A 7,214-nucleotide genomic window follows, 5' to 3' on the forward strand; every position below is an offset into this window, starting at 1 on the left:
CTGGAACAGGTCGCATTACAGGACCAGGAGGATCTGATACTGTGGATGTTAGTGGGCAAAAGGAAGTTCTCTACTAGATCATTATATAGATTTGTTGTCAATCCCGGATGTGTGGACCAAAGAATGGTGGATGTGTGGAACACGAGACTTCCCCTGAAAATCCAAATTTTTTTTTGGATGTTATGGCATGATCGGCTGCAAACAACGGTCCAGTTGAAAAAGAGAAACTGGGATGGACCCAAACAATGCAAACTCTGCAAAGAGCAAGAAGATGCTGACCATCTGATTTTCAGATGCCCATTATCTGCCTTTGTATGGTGTTGGATCAGAGATAGCTTAGGCTGGACAGGGTGCCCCATCAGTCTAAATGAATATGCTGAACATAGATTAGGGGGGACTTCTGGGCGGAGAGGAGACGATCTGACGTTATACTTACTTGCAGGAGTGAGCTGGGCCATTTGGCGTACAAAAAATGATTGGGTTTCTTTTCCAATATCTTAATAGCTAATCCTAAGGTTCTTGCTTATAAAATCATGGGCTTTCTGCAGTATTGGAGAAAGATGGCGACAGTGGAGGGGCAAGCAAAGCGGGACGATTTACTTCGGAAGCTGGCGCAGGGACTGGAGAAAATCTGACGCTCAAGGATGGCGAGGTGGTCTACTGAAGACTCCTAACAGAAGAGGCGCCCGGCGGAAAAAGTGTTGGCGACGCTGCGTGGGTGTGTCATGTGTGTGTTTGTCTTAGCAAGCTAGTAGGGGGTTGTGTTTGCTATCTAACAAGCTTGAGGAAGTGGAGTCTCTTTATTTTGTTGGAGAATGTTGTAGATGTTAAGATGTTACGCTTCATGTAAGCTGGAAACCCCAGCAGAACCTTTTGCTTTCAATATAGGAAGGATGAAACGGTCTTTGGTCTAAAAAAACTGCGGAGTGCTGGTTGCGATACTTTGAGCTGTTGAGATTTGCTGAATCTGCTGCTAAGAACAAGTAGAATGCAGCTGGTGGAATTTAATGAATTTGACTGCTCATCAAAATTCTGAAGCAGCAGAGAAGAAATGAACTTCAATGGCATGATGGTTTTATTGTTCAAGAAAGCAGTTTGCAAACGATTTATCCTCTGATTTCCTACTCGGGTGTTAATTTTTGGAAGCTAATTTTCGGAAGCAGCAAACGTTTCGGTTCATTTTAATCCAGTGGCCACAGTTCAGAGCAATCTCTGCATACTTCTGAACTGTTTGGTTGCTAGTTCGTCCCCCTACTCCCCTCCTTGTTCATCAGGAGCATATTGTCATGCGCATGAAGGTTAAGAAAATATTGCGATAGCCGCCCCGCTGCTGTGGGCCCGATCTGTCAGGACAGCGGTTTTCCTCGGGGCTCAGATAGAGTTCATCTCCTCTGCGCACGCAAAGCACCTGTTCGCTTCTCAGGGGAGCAGAATGCAGGGATCAGCGATGAGCAAGAGTGGGGTGGCGATGATGGCTTCCAGGCTCCGTCTCCACGGTAAGAGATCATCTACACTCTTCTCCCCTCTCCTTTCTTTAATTCCACTTGTCGTTCGATGAATCGCGAGGCAAGACCTCCTATGCCGCGGCGGCGGCGGCGGCCGCGATGACCCCGTAGGCGAGAGGTAGAGGTTAGGCCGAGGAATCGCAACGGAAACAGGCTAGAAGGGATGCCCACTCTTCTTCCTTGAAATAAGTCATGTTTTTTCTTCACAGGCATTTGTCTCCTGAAAGAAGCCATCTTCCCCCCTTTCTTCTCTTCAGTTTGTTTGCTTGTGACCGTCAAATCATTGGGGTTTCCCGTGGGAAGGGAAATTTCTTGGATTTAGTTCAAATTTCGGCTGAATTGGTCTTGAAACGTGGGCCTGACCAACTAGGGCGATTCCGTTCTTTGGTATCTGCCTATCCGTTCTTGTTGTTATGTTTCCCCAGAGCAGATATGATTAATTCGATCTAATTGTTGTTTATTTTCGTAGTTAGACTGGTTGGGGTCCGGCCAAGCTGCTGTCCTCCTCCCGTGAATTTGCAGCTGTCAGAGCTCAAAAGATTCAGCTCCCCAAGAAGTAAGTGTTCTAAAAGTTCTAATGTATATTTGTGCTTTTCTGATTTGCGCCCATGCATGCAAGCAATTTTATCATACTGTATGGGTACTGTCAAGTTGATGAAGTTGGTAAAATGAAGTTGGTAGCGGTGACTTTGGGCTTTGTAATTTTGGATAGGGTGCTGATATGTAAGTTGGTCATTGGACCATGCATTTTGTTGAATTCAATTGTCGCATAGGTACATAACAAAAACCACAGACACCATTATAATTATAATTGTGTTGGAGTATGTGTGGCTTCTGCATCCTTTGGGGTCATCATCTGTGTTTTTCTTTTACTTTTCTAGGAGAGTTGGGCCAGTAGTGTATTTGGAGCACCAATAAGCTTGCCATTGTGGTGACAATTAGAATCTAAACTTGCAGATATTTATTTAGGGTCATAATATGTGGGAATGTGAGCTCCTGGATGTTATTGCAGCCTTTTCATTGAATTGTTGAATTGATCTGACTTTTTTAGTTGCTGCTTAATCAAAAGTTAGTTATTCCTGTTTGTTGGTAAAGATAGTTTCAATTAAAATGGGTGAAGAAAAGAGTGCCAAATGCTTATAGTACGAATTTTTTCTTGAGATTATTTTTGTTCAACTAATACTGTGCCTGACTCGCATTATTTTCACACAGAAAAAGGTGACTGGATGAAGTGTGCTTGGAAAGGTTTCAACAATATAGCAGAACATACATCCAGTCATGGATTCTTCAAGGTTGGTTCATACTTGGTAAAAGTGGGTTGTATGATACTCCCAAAAAAAGAAGCAATCATCTCAGCTTCTATCGAAATTCAATAAAAGTGGGTTGTAAATTTATGAATAGAAAATAAAAAATATACAAACAAGGAACCCATTGTTTCTTGTATTCTTGTATTGCTGTTTGTTCTGCTTGTTCCTTAGTACTTGAGCAAATTATTTGATTTTGTTGGAATTTCAGAGTTGTATTGTGTATTTAATTTGTTATCTGTCACCTGCAAATGTATCTCTATTGATCCGTATATTTCTTAGATATGTTCTGTGGAGTGATACTGGTCCATTGATAGGTCACATGCTTGTTTTTGTTTCTCATGCTGCTGCTGCATTCAATATGTATAAGCAGTTTCTGAAATCATTAGACATTTGCCATTTTTGTACCTTACTTTGTATACAAAGCCACACTTCATAAACTATCCCTATTTATTGAACCTTCTTTATGTTTCTGTAGGTAAAGTCAATGTGGATGGAAGAGTTGTGAATAAATCTGGGACACAAGTATCTGACAAGTCAGTCATTGAAATTAAGGCTGAAATCCCAAAATATGTATGTAGGTGATGCTCTAATTAATTGGTGTATGAATTATTGTGCTTTGAAATATACAAAATTACTCCTTTCTGAAGCTTACAATCATCCTTTTTTTCTTAAAAAAATAAATTCAGAGCGGGACATAAGCTTGAGGCAGCTATCAAAGAATTTGGTATTGGTTGTGATGGAAAGATAGCCCTTGATTCGGGATTATCCACAGGTGGCTTTACTGACTGTTTACTTCAGCATGGAGCATCACATGTTTATGGTGTAGATGTTGGGTACGGACAGGTTTCCTTACTTGAAATTATCTACTGCCCTTACCATTTTTTCCATCAGTTGCAGGTAGTTGCTAAGCACTATGACTATAAATCTCATTGTGTCCTACTCCATTTCAGGTAGCTGAAAAAAATCCGTATACACAAATGTGTTTTAGTGATTGAACGTACAAATTTGAGATATCTTTCTGAATTGCTACAACCAGTCGACTTGGTGACACTAGACCTGTCATTTATCTCGATTCTTTTGGTATGATTTAGTGTGCACTGTATTATCATTCATATTTAGTGGCCAGAAGGTTATCCACTTGGATAACGTTTCTAACAAAACTCATATCGTATAGCACAATATCATAATAAAGTGAATAAATGCCTTTTAGCTTAGTTATTCAAATTCTACATCACTTTTATGTCTTTTGTTATCTGTTCTATTTTGTTTTTCCGTGTTCAAAATTTCCTTTCTTTTTGTTGTAATGCTTTCTTGGTGTAGTTAGTGTGATATAAAGAGTTAATGGGCTTTAAAATCAACTTCTCATGAAGCTACTTTGCCATTTCTAAAGCAACCACAACAACTGCGCTGATGACCACATAAATTTCATCAATTATTAGGCATGGGATTAGCTTCAGTTAGGCAGTAGAGTAAAAAACAGGTATTAGGAAAATTGAGTGCATTTGCCCTATGTGGACATGTGGTTACTATCCAAGTCTGTTCTGTTACTCATTGGTGCATTTGCAAATTTGCCTCTGGTTTTTTCTATTTTTACAGAATGCCAGTCAAGATAGTTCTGGTGGCCTTTTACAATTTTCTAGTTGCAAGCTTGCAATAGTGGTTCAAGTCGTTGGAAAATTCTCTATATATTCTTGGGTTCTGTTCACAAAACTCATTCTTGGTAAAGTTAGCGTGACATAAGGGGTCATTGGGCCTCAAAATCAAGTTCTTGTGCCCTCGCAACTGCACAGATGAGCTGCACCAACCGTCAGATGTTATTAGGCATGAGATCATCTTCACTAAAGGAGTAGAGGAAAAAAATGCATCAGGAAAATGAAGTGCATTTGTCACATGGGAATATGTAGTGTAACTATTCAAGTCACTCTGTTTTTCATTTCTATCTATCTTTACCATGCATGTTTCTGAAGTTATAAATCATAAATTCTTCCTAGCACACACTCATATTATCTGTACAACCTAGGTTATGCCTGCTGTTATCAAAGTAATGAAGATGGACTCTACGTTGGTAACGCTTATCAAGCCTCAATTTGAAGCTCGTAGATCACAGGTGGTTGAATGGAAAGAGTAGTTCATTGTAGATGGAGTTCAGGCTACTTGTTATATTCACAGTGATAGAGATAAAGTCACTCAAAATGAATATTTTTTTTTTATCATTCTCAGGTAGGAAGTGGTGGGATTGTTCGAGACCTTCTGGTTCATAAAGAGGTAATAATCCACTGCTTTACTTTCAAACTTGTTCGTCTGATAATGCCATAATCCTTTCATTGATAATTTATCATTTCTCATTATTTTCCACTATAAATAGCTCTATATGAATATGATGCTTCCTTGTGCTTGCCTATTTGCTTATGGAAATCTAATGAAATTGGTGTATATCTAAACAATTAAAAGCTTTTCAGCATAATCTTTGACTACCCTTAGAGAGGGTCCTATATTTGTGGTGTTTATTTCATTGTCTGCTTTAACTTTGAATATGTTTTCGTCACCGAGTGACCTGGGAATCACTCTATGCTGATTTATTCCCTCCAGGTACTGGATAATAATTTCAGGCGTGGAAGAGTTTGGATTCTGCAATAAAGGCTGGATTGAATCTCCCATAAAGGGTGCAGAAAGGAACACGGAGTTTCTTGCTTGCTTCCACAGGGTCCCAATATCAGAATGGCAACCAGAAGTAGAGACTAAGGCAGAGATCGAAGTTACATGATAGGAAATGCTGCTGAAAACCAGTCAAGGATGATATGTCATCAATCAGAGCGCACCATAAAGTATCTGGAAGCTGCACATGAACTTATGCTGGAAAGATCTGTTGATAGTGTTCACAAATAGGTTGAGTATGGTCAGTGAGATATTCGTTAGAGGTATAAAATTTTGAGACGCTTAACTCTGAATGAAGTTTCAGGGGTCCGCTTGCTGTTCCCCGAGGGAGAACAAACACGCAGAGATGACCAGCCTTTTATTCATTGCAGAGCATCGTCAGCTTATTGTGATATTCATTGACCGCTCAGTTTCCTACCAAACACTGATTCGGGCAGTTGTTCAGTTAGCACGAGGTATACTTGTTCAGTTGGTCAGCCTTTCGTTCATTTTGCATGTACTTTATTCAGGGGTCTGCATGAGGTATGCCCTTCTTGCTCCAGCAAAATTGTAAAGTTGTTCAGTTGTCTGCATGAGGTATGCCCTTCTGATCGAATTTGGAGGCCATGGCTCCTACTCGTGCACGCTGGACGCATGCATAAACCCAATACACTGATTCTCTGTAACAGTATACCAAAGTAATTAATCACATTCAGAGTCATGCGCCTCAATAAATTTGAAATTTACAGACTGCTTCTGGGCTCATCTACCGTGCCATTGAAAATTTAGAAACCTAGATCTCCTACTAAGGTGTTTCCATCCTAGATTATACAAGTTGGATTATGATTTAAGGGAAAAGATTATTATGGGACCACTATGGGAGCACATATAATCTAAAATAAGATAGTTTTATTTCAGATTATATGGGGTCCCAGTGCGATCCCAAAGTGATCTTTTGTAGTACCCATAAGACATAATCTATAATCTAGCTTATATAATCCGGGTAGATTATAATCTCAAACAAGCAGAACTAAAATGATTAACATAAATCCCTAAGTACCTAGCCTAGCTATTAGGTGTTAGCTGCGACGGGTTGTGTGCCAAATGGTTGTTGCATTGATCATTTACAGGTCCTGTCTGCCTCCTTTCGTCTGATACTTTGATGGAAGGACTTGTGGGCAGGACTCGAAGTTTGCATTTCTGAACTCCTTCCAAACTGCTTAAAGTAGGAGTCAGAGTTTGTGAATGCCAGTTCCACTACTTAGTGCACTGTCAGTTGCTGCTTTGCAGACAGCTTCGGCTGGATGAGTCTGCTACGTCTCCGAGAAATTAGAGACCTAAAGTACATCGCTATTGGACTGAAGAAATCTGCAACTAACTATGCGCAGATTGCTATCCAAGCAACTAGAGAGTCTCTACTGCTTCTTTGCCACTGAAAAATGTCGGATACAACTTCTGGACGAGTCTACTACGTCCCTGAAAAATGAGAGACCTGAACTCCAACATTAATAAAGGAGTACTTCAGGTATCTGAACCCTAAAACCTAAACCATAATCCTCTAAAGACCATCTTATCCTACGAGATATCCCTGTCAGTTTAATAGCTTGTAAAGAGGTGCGACGATTGGCACTAAGGCGCAAGCTGGTTGTCAGTACCTCACCAATCTACGGAATTATCAGTACTATCCATATGATGCACACTAATTGCTACTGAGACGAATCGGTTTTTTATTTCTGAGAATCCGACTCCCTGTACCTTTGTAATAGTC

General features: G+C 40.2%; 1 pseudogene; it reads left to right on the forward strand.

The window, feature by feature from the left end:
* Nucleotides 1–1,202: 1,202 nt before the first annotated feature.
* LOC117833955 (uncharacterized) lies at nucleotides 1,203–6,197 on the forward strand (annotated as a pseudogene).
* Nucleotides 6,198–7,214: the final 1,017 nt, after the last annotated feature.

The sequence above is a fragment of the Setaria viridis genome, chromosome 8 (assembly GCF_005286985.2).
Source record: "Setaria viridis chromosome 8, Setaria_viridis_v4.0, whole genome shotgun sequence".
Classification (NCBI taxonomy): Eukaryota; Viridiplantae; Streptophyta; class Magnoliopsida; order Poales; family Poaceae; genus Setaria; species Setaria viridis.